General features: G+C 51.3%; 1 long non-coding RNA gene across 1 annotated transcript; it reads left to right on the top strand.

The window, feature by feature from the left end:
• Positions 1-13,393: 13,393 nt before the first annotated feature.
• LOC141408134 (uncharacterized) lies at positions 13,394-21,130 on the top strand. Its single transcript, XR_012420930.1, has 2 exons — positions 13,394-13,503; positions 20,534-21,130. It is a non-coding gene; the product is annotated as an uncharacterized lncRNA (long non-coding RNA).
• The last annotated feature ends 1,015 nt before the right edge of the window (positions 21,131-22,145 follow it).

Below are 22,145 nucleotides of genomic sequence, written 5' to 3' on the forward strand. Positions count from 1 at the left end.
AAAACAAAAGCCTGACAGATTTGACTACATAAAAATAAAAAGCTTCTGGCAGGGCATGGTGGCTCTTGCCCATAATTCCAGCACTTTGGGAGGCTGAAGCAGGCGGATCACTTGAGCTCAGAAGTTTGAGACCAGCCTGGGCAATATGGCGAAACTCTGTCTCTACCAAAAATACAAAAAAAAAGAAAAAAAAATCAGCGGGGCGGGGTGTGTGTGCCTGTGATCTCAGCTACTTGGGAGGCTGAGATGGGATAATCACCTAAGCCCAGGAGGCGGAAGCTTCAGTGAGCCAAGATCGCGCCACTGCACTCCAGCCTAGGTAACAGAGTAGGACCCCATCTCAAAAAAATAAAATACTTGTAATCCCAGCACTTTGGGAGAGCTGAGACGGGTGGACCGCCTGAGGTCAGGAGTTCAAGACCAGCCTGACCAACATGGAGAAACCCCGTCTCTACTAAAAATACAAAATTAGCCGGTGTGGTGGTGCATGCCTGTAATCCCAGATACTTGGGAGGCTGAAGCAGGAGAATCGCTTGAACCCAGGAGGTGGGGTTGCAGTGAACCGTGATTGCGCCATTGCACTCCAGCCTGGGCAACAAGAATGAAACTTGGTTTCAAAAAAATAAATAAATAAAATAAAATAAAAAGCTTCCGCATGGCCAAATACATGATAAACAAAGTTAAAAGATATCTGATGGACCGGGAGAAAAGACTGAAAGCATGTACCACAGACAACAGATTAATATCATAACATATAATGGGCTTCTATAAGTCAGTCAGTAGAAACTCACATAACCCAGTAGAAAAAAATGGGTAAAGGAAAGAAATGGGCAGTTTGTAGGGTAAGAAATTCTCATAGCCAGCGAATGGCTGAAGAGATGCTTCACCTCCTCAGTCACCTGGGAAATCAAAATAAAACAGCAAGAATACATTGGGGGCAAAATTGAAAGGAATAGTAGTGCTGCACTGGCAAGGATGTGGGGCTCCCAGGATCTCCTATAGTAAGACAGAGTGTGGTCCCCATGGAGGATGTGAGGCAGCTGGGCCACTTTGTGATATTCAGAAATGCACACTCCTTGGGACCCAGAAATTTCGCTTTTAGGATGTTCAGTGCCTCAGGGTTTGTATGAGCAAAGGAAGGAAGTGGTGCCATCTAATTGCTTGTCAGCAGGGAGGACGTTGCACAACAGAAAACTATGCAGCCAACACAAAGCCTGCCCCGCTGGCATTGAGAAATGCTTCCAACTCAGCCAGTGAAAATAACATCAAGATGCACGACAGCACGGGCAGCACGGGCTGGTTTCTGATTTTTATAATCCTGCGTGCGCAGTCACACGGATGTATACACGCCTGTAATCCCTGCATATGTAACTGCGTGCAGTCATAGGTATTTCTGGAGTGAAATGTACAACTGTCAACGGTAGGTAGCTCTGAGGAGTAGAATGGAACTGGAGGAGTGATCTCCATCTTTATTGTTTCACTATTGCAGAATTTAAGCAACTAAAATGTATTCCTCTTATAACATTTTAATAATGAAAAAACAACAGCACTGAAGAAGGGTGTGTCTGGGGTGCGGAGGGCTGCAGGTCAAGGCAGGAGAGGCCTGAAGATTGTGCACCAGGTTGAACCCTCAGGAGCCTGCAGGGAGGCTGCTGGGCAGGGGCATGGTGGGTGGGAGCCGGGCCACAGAATCCCCACAGGGGCCAGCCTGCTCCCAGGCCACCCCACAACTCCGTGAGGCAGGCTCCTATGTCCCCACTCTTCTGCTATGTAGAGAGATGCGACCCAAAGTCTCTTGGACAGGGTGGAAAGTGCAGAGTCAGGGCCCACCCCACCAGGCACAATCTGACCCTCTCCTGGTGCGATCACAGGCTTGGGACCTGACAGTGTGAGGTGGCAGAGCCTTCACTGCGGCAGCACCCTCTCAGCTCAGCAGTCCTGGGTGGGGTGCAGTTCCGGTGCAGCCTCCTCCGGCCCCTGGGAATTTCAGGCTCCCCTTCCTGCGAAGCAAGGGTCGTCTCCTTACGGCGGCCTCCACCATGCCCAGAGCGGTGCACAGCTCAGTCCTAGACACGTGGCTATAGCAATGGGTGAGGCCTCTGGGCAAATATCAAACCACCAGACGGCTTTGGACATCTGCACCTGGGGGGAGAGAAGCCCAGCTGGAGACAGACTCTTGGATGGGACTTGGAACCAAGAGCAGGTGAAGGCACCGGGGAGGGCGTGTTGAGAGGAACAACAGCCCAGCACAGAGCTCTGGGCTCCCCCATGCAAGCGTAACCCAGGAATCATGGTCTCTGACATCCTGAACCCAGAGGGGCAGAGCCTTGGGAGGGCAGAGACTTGCCCAAGGCCGCCCAGATAGCACCTCGGTCTGCCTGGCTCCCTAACGTGCCAACCCCCAGCGGTCACTCTCCTTGCTGTTTCTATTTCAGACTTTATATCTCATCTTTGTTTTGTTTTCTTTTACTGCCCTCGTCCATAATAGCTAATTTGGTGATTTAAGACAGCTGCACTGTTTTGTCTTTATTTCTGCCTCTGACCTTGGTCCTCGGGGTCAGAGGCTGATTGGCTGGAGGTTTGAAAGGTTGGAAGGAAATTGGGAACCACTGCTAGAGTCCAGAAACCGAGGAGACGCAGCCGGGGACAATAGGCAGACCAGTGCCCCACAGTCTGCTCCTTGGGTGGGTGCTGAGCAGGGGCTGGAGCACAGGTCAGCCCTGTCCACTCACACAGCCGAGGATGGGGGTCCAGCATAGAGAAGGAGGCACACACACCAGAGCTGCGAGCGAAGCCATGGCTGCTGCCTGCTGGGCACTTGCTCCTCCTCATTTTGCCTGCGTAGCCCCAGAAGGTGGGCGCCATGGCTCTCTTGCCATCTTACATAGGGGTTAAGGGCACAGACAGCCAGGAAGGGGTAGGGTCAGGCCTGTCTGACCTTGAGGCTCAGCCTTATAATCACCAGTCAGTAGTGGCCCCGGTATTAGGCTCGTGTCTGCATGTATCTTTTTCTACATGTTTTCACTTAGGTCTTACAATGATCCTGTGAGTTGGGTATTTTGGGTTCCATTCTACAGACAATGAAACGGAGGCCCAGGAAGGTCAATTAAGGTCACCCAGCCAGGAGGCTCCAGAGCTTGCATTCTGACCCTGACCGTGGTCCTGGCTCTTTGGGTCTCGCCCAGCCCGCTTGCCTGGGGAGGGGTGCAGGGAAACGAGCAATGCCCGGCCGGTCTCGCTTCATGATAGTGCCCACGCTTTTTCCTTTTCCATTTCTTTTTCTCCAAACTTCAGTTTCCTCATCTGTAAAATGGGGGATAAGCTGCCTTCCTTCTAGGGTTATTGTGAAGATGAATGCCAACAATGTATATAAATTTTGGGGCTTGCTGGCCAACAGGTGGCTGATAAGAGTGGTTAGGAATATTTCCGAGGAGACTGGTTGTCGGAATTTTTTATGCAATGGCTTCAGGCAGAGCACCTAACCCTAGCTCTTGGTCACAAGATTCAGGGGAAAGCATGAATGGCTCAGTGTAAATCCATCCTAAGGGCAGGGACAAAGGGCAGGGAGTGACTGGAGCCACCAGTGTCTGCAGGTGTGTCTGTGGCCTATGGGGGGCGTCTCCAGGGCAGGGCCTTGGCCTATTGGCCTCTGTCAGCTGTCATGCACCGGAGGTATGCAATACAATCTTGATGAATAGGTGAGTCATTGTCCACGAGCCCCTAAAAACAGACCTGGACTCTCTCTCCCCCCTCCCTCGTCCATGTGTGTGCATGCTCGCTCACACACGTGTGGCACACAAGCACACTGGCTCACTAGCCTGGCTGGAGTCTTATTGCACGTCTGGGGCTGCCCTGGGAGAGTCAGGTGTTGTCACTGTCTGCAGCAGCTACCTAGCCCACAGGAACTCCGAGCGAAGCACAGAGCAGATGTTCATCACCTGTTTGCAGAACTGCCACCTTGGGCCATAGAACAGGGTTCTAATGGCACTTGCCCTCTCGCCATCACTCCTAAGCTCCTGCTCAAGTGTGGGAACTGCGGGTTGTCTGCCTTTGTGTTTTCCCCAGCGATCTGTACAGAAATTGCTCAGGACTTGCTAACTGGATGGATGCACGAAAGAATGAAGTGGATCCAGTTGGGTAACTGATGAGAATGAATTCTATGCAAGATGAAAATGGTAAGCCACGTGAACCCATTAGAACACAAGCTCACTATTGCCGTAAAATACAGGCTTGCTGTAAAAATGACAAAGTAACTGTCATGTAAACCAGATCAGAGTCTACCGGCCCCTCACACGGTGGGAATGGAAGCATGATGGGCTTATCTGGCAGCTCCATGGCACCGTGGACCCAGGCTCTGCTGATTACAAGAATCAGCTCTCACCACTCAGTCTAAGGTGGCTGCTCCCGCTCCTGCCATCACACCCACATTCCTGCCAGCAGGAAGTGGGAAGGGAAAGTGGAAGGCACTCCTTTTTCTTTTGAAAACATGGCCCAGAAGTTGCTGCTGTTCACATCTGACCAGTCAGACTTACTCCGTGGGCCACACCCTGCTGTCAAGGAGGCTGGAGAAAGTAGTCTTTAGCTGGGAGGTCCCGTGCCCAGCTTAAACTCAGAGGGGCATTTAGTAAAGCAAGAAGGAGAGAACAGAAACTGAGGGCATCTTGTTTGCTGTGCCCTGCCTCATTTTGAAAGGTGGAACAGCCTGTGCATTGGCAGTGTGTAGTGGGGTGGAGGCGTCATGCCAGTGTGACTCTGCGTGAGGGGAAATGGCAGGAGAGGCAAAGGTGGGCGTTGGTGTGAATGGACTGAGGGGTTCAGGGGTGTGTGGAATCTCCCAGAGGTAAGGTGGAGAGCCCCTGAGCCCTCTGAGAGGTACAAAGAAAAGAAGAAGGCTACATGACAGCTGGCCTGTGGCCTGCCCCGTGCCAGCCTGTGCTCTAACCCAGACACACAGACAGAGGGCAGGAATGGGTGGCACCAGGCTGGAAGCTTCATGCATATGGAGTGCATGAAGCCCCTGCTTCATGGAGCCCCTGCCACGGCAGCTGCACCATGTGTTGCCAGCAAATCTGAATGAGCTATCAGCTTGTCCACAACTAGGAGTTTCCCAGTTTCCCTTAAAATATCAGCAACTCAGGCAAGGCCAGTCTGACTCTCCTCAGGGTGAGAGTTGGTAGCCCTGGGCAGTGGCTGTGGGCCCTGGCTCTCCAGTCCCCACCACTCCCTACTGGCCTGCTTTCCTCCTGCAGCCCCTATCTGCCTGTCCGGAGAGGAGTGGGCCACCTTCTCCACACCACCGAGACCCCACTCAGTCACCCCAGGGTCTCGCAGGACACGTCCATCCCTGGAGAACAAACATTCAGCTCATTCCCGTGTACTCAATGCCAGGCCTGTGCCCATGAGACAGGGGCTAGCAGAAAGGGTGGAGATCCCTTAGGAAAGGTGAAAGAAATTTCTGTCTTGTGGAGAAGCAGTCCAGAGGGAGGCAGGTCAAGACAGACGCAGTGGGACCCCGGCTGCACCCTGCTCCAGATGCAGCCCAGGCCTCATGGTCCAGAATGGGCCCTGGCACCAGCCATGCTTTCTACATTCCCAGCAGTGAGCGCAGGTGCCTGCTACCTGTCCTTTAAGGAAATTTCCAGAAGCTCCATGTAGCACTTATGCTCGCAGCCAGCAGGTCACTCACATGGCCACACCCAGCCACTAGGGAGACTAGGCGGCCCTGTGCTCAGCGAAACACTAGGCTTGTGTCTCTAAGGCAGCCCCAGGAGAATGTGTATGGGCAGGGCTCTCTGCAGCCTCTGCCTGGGCCTCACGGATTTCTTCCCTTTCCTCCCCACCTCTGACCCCATGAGGTAGTGAAATACACATCCACGGCACGAAAGAGAAACTGTAGCCCAGAGAGGTTTCATAGTGTGTGAGGCTCAGCCTCTGAGCGGCGGGCATTCACTTCACACTCGGATTTACCCCTAACATGGGAGCCCCCACACATCCCTGCTTGGTGCTTCCATGGTATGAACCCCGCTGCCAACACAGCGCTGATCCCAGAGACATCCAGACACCCGACAGTCACCACTGACCTTTGAGGTTTCTTGCCACTGGATGGAACTGGTATTTTTTCTTCTTTTTGGGGTTGGGTCTAGGGTGTGATTTAGCCCATGCTGTGGAAGATGTGACTGAGTATATGTGTGGGTTACTGAGGTCTGCCCTAGGAGCCCCAGGCCTGTGGGGACGCGGCAGCATCTCTGGAGCGGAGGAAGACAGAGGCTGACACAAGGCTCTCCCCCTGGGGCGGAAGAGCTGCCCCAGAAGCTGAGAAACTGCCACAAAACAAAAACAGTTTGATTTCATCCAGCAGCCAGTGACTTATTAGCTGCATTGTTTTCAACATCATCCCTGGCCTGGGCTCAAATGTGGCTTTATTTTGCAAGCGGCTTTGTGTGTGGAGACACATCCGGGGTTCATAATGTTGCAGACTGGGATATTTTGGTTCTTTATTGAAAGGGAAGATCTTACTGCCACCGGGCCCTGCCTCACCCTCCCGATTGGAAACTATGTGACCCTTACGATGGGGTCCCAGCTGGACACCTCGAGCCAGATTTCCGAGCTGAAAGGAACACGGGGCCTCCGGGACCGAACACATGCTCTGCACAGCTGGCCCCGGTGTTTTGTCCTGTCTGTTAAAAACAAAGCTTACACTGAGCAAAGACTTGCTTTCAGATCAAATATTTGTTGGCACACATACGTGTCCTGTTGGTTAGGAAACATGTTTTTTTTTGTTTTAAAATTAGATTTCCCTGGAAAGAACAATGGCAAAATCAAAGGAGACAAGTGTTTGGTGGGGCAGAGAGAACAAAATCTTTTGCCCAAAAAGTCTTACGGTTTGGTGAGCGCCAAGCTGTTGGCGATGCCTGCTTCCTTGGCTGGTGTCACAGGATGGGGTTTGCATTTGTCGAGAACAGCAAAGCTGCCACCTGGGTCCCACGGGGGGACCCTGGTGCAAGGCATACTGGAAGCAGCGTCGGCGACAGCGTCTCTCAGCTCTGGTCAGCCTCTGTTCTTCGCGCCTGGCTGTGGCACTGCCTGAGGGTGCCCCGAGGGCTGGGAATTGCTGGACTGATCCTGGATGTGAGGGTTCTTAGACTGCTCCCCACACACAGCCAAGGACTCTGCCACGCTGCTGCCCTGTGGAGGGCCAGCACCTCCATGCAACCCCGCTGCACTGGCCACAGCTGGGGAGGCCAGCCTCGGAGATTGGCCCAGGGTAGCTGTCAGTAGCCTGGCTGGAGTGTGGCACAGTGCCCAGTGTCTGTCCAGCCAAGCAGATGCTGTCTCTTGGGGCTTTGGGCAGCAACACACACAGAGAAGGATCCAGAGGGCAGAGAGACTCGCTGAGAGCTGGCAGTGAGCAGTGGCCGGGGAGCAGCAGGAACGACGGAGGGCCACGCTGACCTGGAAGGGCAGAGGGTGGACCATGTGGAGGGCCAGGGAATGGGGAGGGCAAGGGCCGGAGACAGGTAGTGGAGGCCAGGCACAGGGGACAGCCAGGACTGTGGCCGGGCCTCTGAGCTGCTGACGGGTGACCAGAGATGCTGTTCCATGGAGAATAGCTCCTGCAGCTGCTTTTTTGCATAGACTGAAATCTAAACTACCTGCTCATATGTGCTTGAGGGGACATTTTCAGGACTTGGGCTCTAAGGAAGGGGAGAGATGGTAACAGTCAAAGTGTACTCACAGACAGCTCATTCCTTCTAGAGTTGTAGTCCCTTCCCTACCTCTTCCAGGAAGCCCTCCTTGACTGCCTCCCTGCCTACAGTCCTCAGCCCTCTCTTTCCATGGGGTGTCCACAGAACTTGTTCCCAAGGGTTCCCAGCCCCCTGCTGTGGCCTCACTCCTCAGCTTCATGTTTTACTCTAATCCCAGCCATGAGCTCCCTAAAGGCACGAATGGTTTCTGGGCATCCCTGCAGCACAGAGGGCAGGGCTCGAGATGGCTGAGGCTCAGTGTGCACTCATAGGTGGGATGGAGAGTTGACCTGTACGGCTCATGGATGGGGGCCTATCTGCAGACCTTTCCCTTAAACAGGGAACACTAGTCCTACTGGCCTCACAGACAGGGACAGGAGCTCTCTGTGGCCTCTGCTCTTCACAGAACAAAGAGAGGGAGCCCGGGGCCTCCACCAAACACCATGGCTGCGAGGAGAACAAGACAGGGGCTCCAGCCTCCAGCACGTGGCTGTGCATTCCTGGGTCAGCCGCCACCCTGCTCCCCAGCCACGTCAGGTTCTGTTTGCTGCCCCGCACCCCCAGGGAGCACAGAAATCGAGTTCTGATCTTCTTGAAATGAGCATCTGTCCAGTTGCATTGAGCTCAAGGGTTCATTCCACCATGAGCACCTACTTGGTTGTGAGACCCGGCCAGCCCCGTAGGGTGGACATGCAGGGCCCTGCACACCAAAGAACAAAGGACCGCAGCCAACCAGCATCCACTGCACCCAATGCTGGGCTCAGCACCGGGCTGGCTCTGGGAGTCAGGGTGCAGGGCGAAGATGCAAAAGACATGAGCCCCACAGACACAGAACAGACAGGAAAGTAATCGGTGACAGAGGCCCAGAGGAGCAGGGCGGGGCCCAGGTGAGAGGCCTTCCGGAGGGGCGGGACTGTGGAGGAATGACACATTCCTGCTCCAGTCCAAAGGGAGCAGCTGCTATTCAGCAACAGCTGCTTGACATCTGGCAGGAATTGGCACTGAGGGTGGCCAGGTCTTCTGATTTTTTCTAGAGAAGGCAGAAATGCAGGGGGTGTGTGTGTGTTATGTGTGCATGTGTGAGAGAGTGTGTGCGTATGTGTGAGAGTGAGAGAGAGAGAGACAGGTCTCCTGATTTTTCAAATATTGACTGAAGGCTCAGTAAGTTTTGTTGCATTGAGTCCCTGGGCTGCCCCTCCACCCTCTGCAACAGAGACCCACCCAGGGACCAACCGATGTGATTCAGAAGGCAGTGCTGGGCTGGAGTCTGGAGCCCAGGTTCGTAACAGGCTGGGCCTCTTCACTGCATTGAATAGGCCGGCCTCTTCATTCTGGGCGCCTGTCATTGGTATCTGAATTAATTCTCACAAGACGCCTCTGAGATAGGTGTCATGACTTTCCTCTTTCTATGGCTGAAAAGGCTGTGGTTCAGAAAGGTTGAGTCACTTGCACAAGGACACACGGCTTGTAAGCACCCCAAGAGATGGTGCTGAGCCTTAGAGGTGTTGGAGAGTGGGGCTCAGAGCAGGGCAGTGATTTGCCTAAAGTCATCCAAAAGCAAGGTACAGGTGGGGACCAGCTCCAGGTCATGGATAGCCAAGCTAGTTGCTCTTTCCCCTTTATCCCCAAAGGTTTCCAACACAATTCCACAACAGTGGATGGGGCCACATCTTCCCGGCAGGGCACGTGGGTGGGTGGAATCCAAGGATGGTGGTTGGGGTAGGGGGGTGGTTCCCTTTTGTACAGCAAAGCTTTCACAAAGCACATAATCACCTACCAATATATCTTCTTGCTAAGCCTGAACTTTAGTCCATCCAGTTTCCGCAGCCCAACCCACCTGCATTGCATTTCTGGCAGGATGTGGAAGACTTAAGCCAAGGGAATCTCCCTGAGCTCATGGCTTCTGCAGGTAATTAATAACACTCGCAGCCTAAATGTACACTGTGGCACATCTGTCCAACGTGGCTTGGGTAGTTCTGTGCCTTGAGGCAGGGAGCTGGCCTCCATGGCCTCAGGTAACCCTTCCAGCTGGGGAAGGCAGTGACCGGGTGACCTCTGCCGTGTGCCTTTCTTTCTTGTAAAGTACGTATCAATGCCCCATTCTCCTGCCAACATTTAGGAAGCGGCACCTTCGAGGTAGGTGGACAGCAGCCTGGCCTCCCTAATCTCCTCGCCTAGCCCCCTTCTCCTCTCTCCCCACCCGCCTCCATTCAAACCTGCTCTGAATCCATTGCAAGGATCTCATAAACGCATGCCCACACACAGAGCCACAGATCACTGAGAATGGCTTACAGGATGCCCCCTCAAGGGTTATCTGCATTTCAAAAACTCTGTGGTTACTTTACCCAAAGGAAGAAATCTCAGGCATTGGCAACTACAGATTCTGGGACATTTTCTTTTTTCTTTTTTTTTTTTTTTTTTTTTTTTTGAGACGGAGTCTCGCTTTGTCGCCCAGGCTGGAGTGCAGTGGCCGGATCTCAGCTCACTGCAAGCTCCGCCTCCTGGGTTTACGCCATTCTCCTGCCTCAGCCTCCCGAGTAGCTGGGACTACAGGCGCCCACCACCTCCCCCGGCTAGTTTTTTGTATTTTTAGTAGAGACGGGGTTTCACCATATTAGCCAGGATGGTCTCGATCTCCTGACCTCGTGATCCGCCCGTCTCGGCCTCCCAAAGTGCTGGGATTACAGGCTTGAGCCACCGCGCCCGGCCGATTCTGGGACATTTTCAAGTTCTACCTACGTTTTTGCGGTGCCTGTCCTGACAGACCCCCTTGTCAAAACATTTATTATTTAACCGTCTTCATATATCACCAGTTTTCAAAGCTTTTGCATCCATTAAAAAAAAAATACTTCTACCTTTCTAAAAAGAACTTGGGATGAAATCTGGTCTTGCTTTCACTCTTAGGGTCTTGGCACGCACTTGCCATCATTAGTAGGGCTTCTGCCTGGTGGAGCCCTGGTAAAGAGACACCCTTGGCCAGGCACGGTGGTTCATGCCTGTAATTCCAGCACTTTGGGAGGCCAAGGTGGGTGGATCACGAGGTCAGGAGATCGAGACCAGCTTGGCTAACACGGTGAAACCCTGTCTCTACTAAAAATACAAAAAATTAGCCAGGCATGGTGGCATGTGCCTGTAATTCCAGCTACTCAGGAGGCTGAGGCAGGAGAATCGTTTGAACCTGGGAGGCAGAGGTTGTAGTGAGCTAAGATTGGGCCACTGCACTCCAGCCTGGACGACAGAGCAAGACTCCATCTCAAAAAAAAAAAAAAAAAAAAAAGAAGAAGAAGAAAAAAAAAAGAGAGACACCCTCTACTTGGTGGGGGCCAGCTAGCCACAGGAAGAGCCTCCCTGAGCCTTATGGCTGTGTCAGGAAGACGAAGATCAACAGGCCCCATCTCTGGGCCAATGAAGCCCGCCACTGTCTGTGGACACACAAGCCCATCTGTGGAGGACTTGGGCCATGTTTCAAGCAAATAATGTTTATTAGGTCCCAGGTCAGCCTATAAAAGCTCTTGGAATCCAAAATGTGCTTGAAGCTTAGGATCATTAGTTCTGGTTTTCCAATACTTTGCTGGTTCATTCATTCAATTTCTCATTTAGTCAGCAAATGTTTACCAGGTGCCTACCAGATGTAGGGGTATACAAATTAGGTTTAGGGTGCAGTTATATGACCTGGGCTAGAATGACAGTGGCTCTAACAAGACAGAGGCTGACTCCTTGCTTGTCAAAGCCACAGCTGCTGCATTGCTCAGGCCCCTCTACCTGTTGCTCTGCATTTCTGGAGTGAGCTCCTGTTCGTACGATCCTCACACCTCACACCTACGCTGCTCAAGCTCCTGCATCAGCAGGAGGACGTGAAAGACGAAAGGCACAGCCAGGTGCCGTGCACAGCCTGCTCATTTGGACTCCATTGGCTGGAACTTGATCACGTGGTCACAACCTGCTGCAAAGGTACTGGGAACTGTGGTCTTTATTTTGGGTGAACATAGGCCAAGCTAAAAATCAAGAGATCTCTTACTGGGAGAGAGAAGGAGAGAATCAATGTTGGGAGACCACTAGTAGGCTCTGAAAAAACTGGTGAATAAAACAGATGTGCTCCTGTGCCATGGATCTCACAGTCCTGATGGGGGGATGGGGCAGTATGAAATAACAAGTGACCCCAAGAGTGAGTGCTTCCCTCTGTGATGAGGGGTGCCGGGGAAGGTGCAGGGCACTCAGAGAGCAGTGAACAGGGTGTGAGGTCAGGCTTCTCCAAGGAGGAGAAGCCTGCAGGACGACAGGCTGCATTAGCCTGCAGGACAACAGGCTGGAGGAAGGGGTGGATGCTGGGGAGGCGGAGGGAACAGCATATGCTGGGATCCTGTGGCAGGCAGGAAGGCGGCTAGCCCTTAGGAGCACTAGGGACGAGCTGGTGTGGCCGGGGTTCATGGGCAACGAGAGGGAATGAGAGGCAGCGCCAGGACAGGCAGGGCCTGTAGCCCAGTGGGGCATCTGGAGACCCGACCCCACCATCAGGACACTGGGAAACCTCCCTGTTGGAGGGTGGGGATTGGCTGGAGGGGCGACACAGCTGCACGTGTAATTTTAGATCACTCCACTCTATTGCCTGTCTTCTCTGGAAACAGGGATCCCTGGAGCTCAGTAAAGGTTACAGGGGTAAAGCAGGGGAAGTGCTCCCACCTGCACTGGAGGCAGAAGCATGGACAGAGAGCTTTGCTGGCCCCACCACACACTAGACATCTTGCGCCTAATTACAATCCCAGAATGCTGGCGTGGAGGAGACAGAGCATCCAGCCCTGCTCCTTGTGCACAGATGAAGAGGGTGGGCCTAGAGAGGGAGAGGGGCCCACCTGGGTCCCCCGGCAGGGTGCTGGTGGTGCTGGAAACAAGACGACTTTTTCTGAGTCCCTCGGTGGTGGTAGTGGTGGGTGGCAGGACCTGGGCTGGGGTCACTGGGTCAAACTAGTGTCACCTGGTCCCTGGGAGCTACCTATCTGAAGCATCTCCGGAAACTTAAATTTGCTAATTAATTTGTAATTCCAGCCCTAAGCCATAAAATCAAACCACACACTGAGCTGTCCACAGTTGCTTGACAGCTGGCCTGTCTGATCCTGGCTGTCTGCTCACAAATTGGTATTAGTGGTACCAAGAGCAGATTAACATGGTGACCAGGCACCCAGAAACTTGATGCCACCCGCTGGGTTCACTAAAGCTGTCAGTCTCCCCAGCTGCTAAGCTGCCCAGGCACCCATGTCTCCCCAGGCTTGGGTTGCAGAGCAGTCCTGGGCCCAGCAAGGGGTAGGACCTTTCTCAGCCATCGAGTGATGCCATTGGTCAAACATAAGTTACAGGAGAGAGAAGCAGGGAGGCATTGCCACGAAAGCAGTACTCAAATTTCGGAGTTTGCACAGGGCTTGAGAATCAGTGGGGACCGTGGGCATTCATCATCCTAGCCAAAGCCCACATTGCAGAGCCAGAGAACTGAGCCCAGAGAGGAAAGAGCTGTGGTGGTGTCACACAGCACAGGATGGTAGCTCTGGCTCCCTCTCCGACAACCTAATGCTCTACCTGTTCCTCTAAGTGAGAACGCCGCTTCCCATCATCTCTGCCAACCTGCATGTTTCTTTTATGTATTTGTTCACCTCATCAGCTCCTACTCCTGAGCACCTACTACTGTGCCAGACACTGTACAAGGCCCTAGGATACAAGAAGCAATCACTGTGAGAAGAACTGGAAACATGAAGAGTCATTCGTTGAGGTTAGTATGATACATGTTAGTGAACAAAGGAAGGGAGGGCGGGAAGACATCTCAGACAGGATGAGCCACGACATGGGCTGCATTAGATAGGGTTGGAAAATGCCACGGTACAGTGGTGTAAGCAAGGCATTTTCCCTCCTGTAAAATTCCAGGGACAGTATGGTCATTCTGACCTGCAAAACCTTCGATACCCATGCTCCTTCTGTCCACTACGTCTCTGGTCCTCATGGGTCAAGATGGTAACCAGAGCTCCAGCCATCAGGTCTGCACTCCAGGCAGCAGGATGGAAGGACGAAGAAGTGGGGAAATATATGTTCATAGAAACACTTGTACAAGAATACTTAATGTCAAGAACTAGAAAGGGTCTGAAATTGTACTCAACTTGAAAGGTAATGAGTTAGGCTCTTGAGAGGCTGGCAGAAGATGCCAGAACCATGAGTCAGAGACAAAGGATGTTATTCCTCACAGCACAGCAAGCAGCATGTGTATCAGCATATTTGCATCCATTCCTTTTGCCCCAAGTCCCACAGGACAATGTGAGTGGGCCCAGATGGATCCTGCACTTGCAGTGAATTGCATTACGGGAGAGGAACCCTGAGCTTAGGGAACCCAGATCTTTTATAATGGGAAGCAAGCATGCTTGCCCTTTGCTCCAGAGGGAGACGCTTGATCTTCCAAAACTCTTTGCAATACAAACATCCATGAAAAGATAGGTCAGTCAGTGCCTTACTCATAAGATGTGCAGAAATGCAAGAGACTCATGGGGAATTGTCTCCCAATACACAGCAGCTTTATTCATAATAGCTCCAAACTGGAAACAGCCCAGACATTCAACAGGAGAAGAGATATGTTTATGCAATGGACCATATTTGTGCAATAGCCATCCTAATGGGTGTGAAATGGTATCTCGTCGTGGTTTTGATTTGCAGTTCCCTAAAGATGAGTGATGGGCGTCTTTTCATGTGCTTGCTGTCCATTTGTATATCTTCTTTGATTAAATGCCTAAGTCCTTTGCCCCATTTTTTAATCAGGTTGTGTTGCTGTTGTTGTTGTTGTTGTTGTTGCTGTTAATTATAGAAGGTTTTAACCAGGGTGGTAACTTAGATTTATGTGTTTGGAAGATCCCTGTGGTGCCCTATTTGGAGTGTGAATTGAAGGCAAGATTGAGAGTAGCATGATCAGGGAGGAAGCCGCTGCAATGATCCAAAGATGACTGATCATCTTCACCAAAACAGAACCTCAGGAATGGAAAGGAAGGGATTGGGGAGAGGCATTAAGGAGCAAGAATGGGCAGGCTTGATGAACGCATGGCAGTGGTGGGGAGAGAGGGGAAAAGTTAGGGTTGTCTAAGTAGTTGACTGATGACTAAGTACATCGCCACAGAGAGGGCATCCTATAGGAAACATTTGCAAACTCTCCTCTGGTAACCCCTGCCCCCATGAACTCCTACAGAAACAACTGTATGGGACCAGCATCATCAGCTTTTCCTGTTTGTTAAAATATCTCACCTAGCTCTGAGCACTCCCTGTTCGCCTTCCCCTCCCTCCCGAACCTCCATCACGTCTGGGCACCTGATGCCCCTTATCTCTTGGCCCCAGTGCACGTGGGTTATCCAGATCTTCAGTTCCAGGCTCTGTGTCTGTCCTCACAGACTGACAACCTTCAGAAATGTCTCTGGCTTTCGGACGCTGGCTCCCTGGACTGCTTTTGACTTTGCCTGCTGCCCAGGTTTGGGGTCCACTTGCATAGTGGGTATCGATCGGGGTGGGTGTCCAGCTGACAGGAGTGTGTCCAGTATGTGACCTGCTCCTGGCCATTGCCAATTAGCCCAGGGTGGGGCCACTTGAACCAGGCTGAGCCAAGCAGAAACCTTTACAATTCCCCATGCACAGACTGTCCCCAGACCAAGAGAACCCAGAGACTCCAGTGTCCAGCTGGAACTGGAGCCTGCACCCCCAGTCCCAGCCCTGGTCACCTCTGCCTTGTCTCCATCCCTCCCACTTTGCTCCACACACCCGCCTCCCCGGCCTCCTTATGCTGCAGCTTCAAGGTCATTTCCTGGAAGTCTCTCTCACCTCCCTCAGATCTCTGCTCAGGTGTCACCCCCTTCAAGGGGCCAGTCCCTGTCAACCTGCTGGCTTCTCCTGGTGGTCCTCTCGCTGGTGTCCCACAAGGCCAGAATCTCCTGTTTTGTTCCCTGTGGTCTAGAAGAGTCTAGAAGAGTGCAGGTGCACAGTAGGTCCTGTTACATTTTTGGAATTCAGGGAGAATGAGTAAGTATGGTGCAGTAGTAGCGAGGCTCACTGAACTCTGCCTGCAGGTGCCATTTTTTCCCCAGCGAAGGGAGCTGCCCAGTGAAATCACAGAGGCCTGGGGCTCACAGCTTAATGGTGAAGGGCTTGGTCCGGGCCAGGTGACGGTCTTCACCTCTCTGCCTCGGTTTCTTCAGCTGAACAACAGGAATAATCACCTGCCTCTTAGTGCGATTTTGAGGATTAAATGCAGGAATGCAAGTAGGCTTTGGACTTCAGTCAAGGCTCAGTAGCATAGTAACGGGTCAGGAGCACGCAAGCTCCAATTCGAAGCACTTAGGGGATCGTACTGTTCTCCCAGTACCTGATTTATGTAATAACAGAACTCCTGCTATCACCAGCTAGGCACGGTGGCCCAGAGAGGGGCGGTGCGCCGCCCGACGGTGCACAGCCTCTGGGCTACAGGGCCAGAGGCGACCCCAGGTTTGCAGCCGATCCGCCAGCCCGGGCAGCGGGTCGGGACCGGCGCCGGCGACCCAGCCGAGGGCGGCCGAGGGCGAGGCGCGGCCCGCGGGGCGGCTTTGTGCGTCGCCTGATTTCCATTTCCCCAGATAAACACGCGGCGGGGGCCGCGACCTCGCTGCCTAGCAAATGCCTCGGCTCCCCGCCCCGCGTGGGGCCCGCGAATGAGATGATTTACTCCTGTTTTGCATATTAATTGACCTAAATGCCACCCGTTCTGGGAACAATTAAGAGGCCCTTTGGCGCCCGGGGCCACGGGCTGGCGGCGGCGAAGTGGCGGGCGCCCCCTCGGGGCCGCGGGCTGGGCCGGGGCAGGGGGCTCCGGGAACGCGCGGCCCCCACCTCCGCCGGCAGCGGGCACAAAGAAGCCTTTGTGCGGGCGCGGGGCAGGGCGTTTCCGCGCAGACAAAGCCCCCTCGCCCTGCCCTCCCACCCTGCCTCCAGGCGCCCGAAGCCTCGCAGAGGACGGGCCTTCACGCCCTTCCCTCCCCAGCCCCGCGACGTGGGGTTCCGCTTTGATCTTCGCTCTTCCCAGGAGGCTGAGTGGCTCACTGGCTCACACGTGGGATCCGCCTCCTACCCGGTCATGGCCGTGCCCTTGCCCTTGGCGGTGCTGCAGCCAGGGCAGCGGGCGGCGCGGGGACACCGTGCCTTGATCCAGGCTTCCCCGCCGACCTGAGCCAGAACCACGGAGCTGGGGATGCCCGCGCAGCCCTGCGCTGTCACACTGTGTCTAGGCGCACTGTAGAAGGGGGCCCACAGGAAGAGGCGCTGCGCCAGAGCTGTTCTTCCAAAGCACACCTGCTCCGTGCCTTCCCTGGATTTCCACCTTAGGAAACTGGCACCACCTCCCACCCCCTGCTGGGGCTGGCAACCGCGCCACCCCGCTCGACTCTTTTCCCTGTTGCGTATGGCTCTCACCCTACTCCTTCCCGCATTTCCGCAAGTCCTGTGGGTTCTAGAATGCCCCATGTCCTCTCTCCAGTTGCACTACCTCTGCGCCTGTCACCAACACAAGCGCTCCAACTCTCCCCGGTGGCTACTCCAGCCCTGTGGTTTCCCATGGGGTGCTACTGGCAGCCTTTCAGGGGGTAAATCAGATCCAGCTGCTTCATCGCCCCACCCCCACCCCAGCCCTTCAAAGGTTTCCCTTTGCACTCAGAAATCTACTCCTCTTTCCACGGCCCGAGGACCCCTTGGCAGTCAGCATTCCTGCTGTCCCTTGGCCTCTAGGAGTGTATCCCAGACTTCCTTTAGGAGAGCATATTTAAGAGGAAACCTGAAAGATGAGGCGGGAACTGGCCAGCTAAGGAGTCAGGGGAACAGTATCTCAGGCAGAGGGAGCAGTGAGTGCAAGGGCCCTGAGGTCAAAAAAAGTCCTTGACTGGTTCTAGGATGTCCCAAGGCCTGCATGGCTTGGAGTACAAGGGCACACAGAGTGAGAGCAAAGGATCAGGTGGGCAGGGGCCCAGTCTCTGGGGTAAGGGGTGGGCAGGGGCTGGGCCTCTCGGGTATGGGGTGGGCAGGGGCCGGGCCTCTTGGGTAGGGTGCTTGGGTTTTAAGCAGGAGGGTGAGTGGATCTGGTCTACATGTTCATGAGCATTTACCTGTCTGTGTGAGCCTCTTGGGGTGCTTCCTTACGTCCTCCTCCAACAGCTAAGCTCCCCTGCCCACCCCAACACACACACACACACACCCCATCATCTGTCCTCAAGCTGTGGATTCAAGTCCCAAATTCCCTCCAGCCAGGCCTCTCCCTCCCGTTCCCTCTGCCACAACTTCTTGCCTGGGTGACCACAACAGCGCAGGAACTGCCCCTCCCTGCCGCAGCTACAGCCTCATCCCCTCACCCCCTACCCCAGGGCTCTGGGCCCACCAGCCACTGCTCCCCATTACCTGCCTGTTCACTGGGTCCTGTTAGCTCCTCAGGACTCCAAGACCATATGCCCCATCATCAGGCCTTTAAAGGGCAGTGGCTCAGCTGCTTGGTCCATGAAGGAATGAGGGTCTAGTGCTGCCAGATTAGTATACATTTTCAGGGAAAGCCCGAAATCCAGATTTTGATGTGAAATATCCCTTGTAAAATATCAGACCAAAATGAAAACTATTTTAACACTGGTAGAACCAGACAAATGACATGTAGTGAGAGTTCGGATGTTTGCCTCTCCCCTGCTGCCCCACCCTGCAAATCTCATGTTGAAAATTGATCCCCAGTGAAAGGTATTTGGGTCATGGGGGGCAGATCTCTTATGAATAGATTAATGCCCTCCCTCTCAGGAGATTGGGGGATGGCAGACAGGCGGGCGGTGTGAGTTCTCATTCTATTAGCTTCTGTGAGAGCTGGTTGTTCAAAAGAGACCAGCACCTCCCTCCCCCATCTCTCTAGCCTCCTCTCTCCCCATGTGATATCTGCACACATGGCTCCCCTTCACCTTCTGCCATGAGTGGAAGCAGCCTGAGGCCTTCCCTAGATGCAGATGCCCAATCTTCCAGCCAGCAGAATTGCGAGCCAAAGAAACCCTTTTTTCTTGTAAATTACCCAGCCTCTGGTATTCTTTCTTTTTTTTTTTTTTTTTTTTTTCGAGACGGAGTATTGCACTGTCACCAGGCTGGAGTGCAGTGGCACTATCTCGGCTCACTGCAACCTCCACCTCCCGGGTTGAAGAGATTCTTCTGCCTCAGCCTCCCAAGTAGCTGGGGCTACAGGCGCGTGCCACCACTCCCGGCTAATTTTTTTTTTTTTGAAACAAAGTTTCGCTCTATCACCCAGGTTGGAATGCAGTGGCACAATCTTGGCTCACTGCAACCTCCGCCTCCCAGGGGCTTCAAGCAATTCTCCTGCCTCAGCCTACTGAGTAACTGGGACCACAGGCACGCGCCACCATGCAAGGCTAATTTTTTGTATTTTTAGTAGAGACGGGGTCTCACCAGGTTATCCAGGCTAGTCTCAATCTCCTGACCTCATGATCTGCTCGCGTCGGCCTCCCAAAGTGCTGGGATTACAGGCATGAGCCACTGCGCTCGGCCTCTGGTATTATTTTATAGCAGTACAAATGGACTAAGACATGTAGCAAATCTAGACCAGTGCCTGCAATTGGCAACCGCTGCTACAGCATCTTGTACGGGACAGGACCTGATAGTCTTCAGTCCATTATTCAGCCAGCAGTCCATGAGCTGGGCCTGCTTACCATCACCAGGCCCTGAGCTGAAGTAAAGGCTCAATAGATGATCATTCCCATATCCCCTGCTTTCTTCTGGTTCTTTAAGGGTTTCATTTAAACCTTTGATTCATGTAGAATTTATTTTGGTATAACATGTGAAGTGAGGATCTAAATTAATTTCTTTTACAGATGGGTAGCCAATTGTTCCAATACCAAATATGGATAAATCCTGTTTTAAGTGCCAACTTGATCATATGGTAACTTCCTATATATATTGGGAGACTTCTAGTAATTTCTGAATTATATGGTTATTCATGTACTTGTGCCATAGTTTTAATTGTTTTTGCTTTATAATAGATTTAAAATACAAGTAAATAATGGATGGGGTTATCTCTGCTTTTTACATTTCTGTTTTCAAACTTTTCCTGGATGCATGTATATTTTTCCATATCAACTTTAAAATCAGCTGGTATAGTTCCACAAGAAATTCTGTTAGTATTTTCACTGCGATTGTGTTGATGTGTAGCTTAATTTAGGAGAATTGGCATCCTTATAATGTTGAGATTTTTTAACCCAAGAATGTGGTGTAAGTTCACATTTGTATCCTTTGGCAGCATTTAAATGGTTTTGCACATATTTTAAAAAGTTTATTTCTAGGTTGCTTTTGCAAATGGGGTCTTATTCCGTTATATTTTAGTTCTGGCTGTTGCCTGTGTATTTGAAGGCCATTGATAATAGAACGCTAATTTTGAATCCAGTTACCTTACACAATTATTTTGTCATTTTCAAGAACTTTTTCTTTGTTTATTCTTGTGGGTTTTCCATGTAAACGGTCAAATAATCTTCAAACAGGGATAAGTTAACCTCCTCCTCTCCAATCGGGTACCTCTTTCCTGGAGCATTGGCTAATCCTCCAGAGTAGTGGTGATAGTGATGACAGTCTGGAAAGTATCTGGCCCCTGGCTTATTCTAAATATAAAATAGATGGCTGGGTTAAAATAGATAAATGCTAATTTATGGAATTATCCATTTTGTCTAACTTATTAAAAGCATTTTTTTCAGAATAAGTATTAAATGTTATGAAAATTTTTTTAGAAACAAAAGATAAGCAGACAATTCTAGAAGCTTTTGGAGACTGAAAAAGTCACACCATGAGGATCGAGAATTAGAATGGCATCGGACTGCTTAACATCAACCCAGAACACCACATGCCAATAGAGAACTGCCTTCAGAATTCTGAGGGGAGATGATTTCCAACTGAGATTTATACCTCCAGCCAAACTGTCAATCAATTATCCAAAAACTGAACTCCCATATGCAGCCTCCAAGGAAGCTATTGGCGTGTATATTACAACAAAATGAAGGGAGTAAAGCAAGAAAGAAGATGACTTAGGATCTAAGAAACAAGGCACCAACACAGGACAGAGGGAAAGGGAATTCCCAGGGTAACGTTGAAGAGAAATTTCACAACTTCTACTACAATGGCCAGGAGAACAACTGATCCAGGTAGAAGCAGGAGGGTTCCAAGAAAAAAAAAAAACTGAACTGATAGGTTGCCAGATGTGTTTGACTATATTACGAGAAATTTTAGAGTTTTACTGTCACAGTTTGTGGGAAGAATTAGTAATCTTACATCAAAAACTAATTAAATTAAAAAACTGAAGTAATTACTAACTCCAGGGAAAACAAAAAGCTGTACAAGACTGCAACTGTAACCATAATATAGTCCCTTGTTTAGCTGTGAATAATCTATATGTAGATGTGATACGGTAAAAACTGAGTGTTGATTTAGCAACTGTGATAGGACTATCTTGGAAGGAAAAGTGTGTGTTTGTGGATGGTGGCTGGTGGAGAACCAGCAATTTTCCACAGGAGGAAGCCAATACATAATATTCAAAAAAAAATACATCTAGAGAATGATATTTAGAAATATGAAAGGAAATGTCAGAAGGAACAGCTAAAAGACTTAAAGTAGCTTCCTCTGAGGCGAGGCAGGACTGCTGCTTTTCATTATCAGCCTCGCGGCACCATTTGGCTTTTAAAATTTTGGACATACAATTTTTTTAAAAATTAGAAATTTAATTTAAAAATTTTCTTGCATGTATTACCTAAAAGTCACCTTTTGTACCAGCCTCATTCTTAGCAAAATGAGCTGACCAAAATTTAGACAGACCAAGGTGCCAGTCCCAGCTCTACAGATTGCTAGCTGCATGGCCTTAGGCCAGTTGCTCAATCTCTTTGAGCCTCCATTTTTTAACCTAGAAAGTAAGGATAATATTAGCACCTACATCGTGGTGGTTGTTTTAATTTCACTTTGTTCAATTGGTAAGTGACTAACTGTGGGCAATTTCCCCAAGCCTCCCCAATTTTAAAATTGGTAGAAAATATTCTGAGCCTCTGAAGAGATAAATGAAATAATGAGTGTAGAATACCTGGCACCTAATCTTTCTAAAACTCAAATATCTCATTTGCAAAATGGGAAAATCCTTTTAGGGTTTTCAGAGCATTAAGTGAGATGACATAGTGAAAGACACAGCCCAGTACCAAGGACACATTTATTTACTCAAAAAAGCTAGCTATGCGTAAGACTGGGAACTTTTAAATATCATAAAAGTAATACATGCTGACTGTAAAAAATGGGAGAAATCTAGAAAAGTGTAAAAACAAAAATTACCAGTCACTGCAATGCTTCTCAATAATATTTTTC

Source organism: Macaca fascicularis, chromosome 12 (genome assembly GCF_037993035.2).
Source record: "Macaca fascicularis isolate 582-1 chromosome 12, T2T-MFA8v1.1".
NCBI classification, from domain to species: Eukaryota; Metazoa; Chordata; class Mammalia; order Primates; family Cercopithecidae; genus Macaca; species Macaca fascicularis.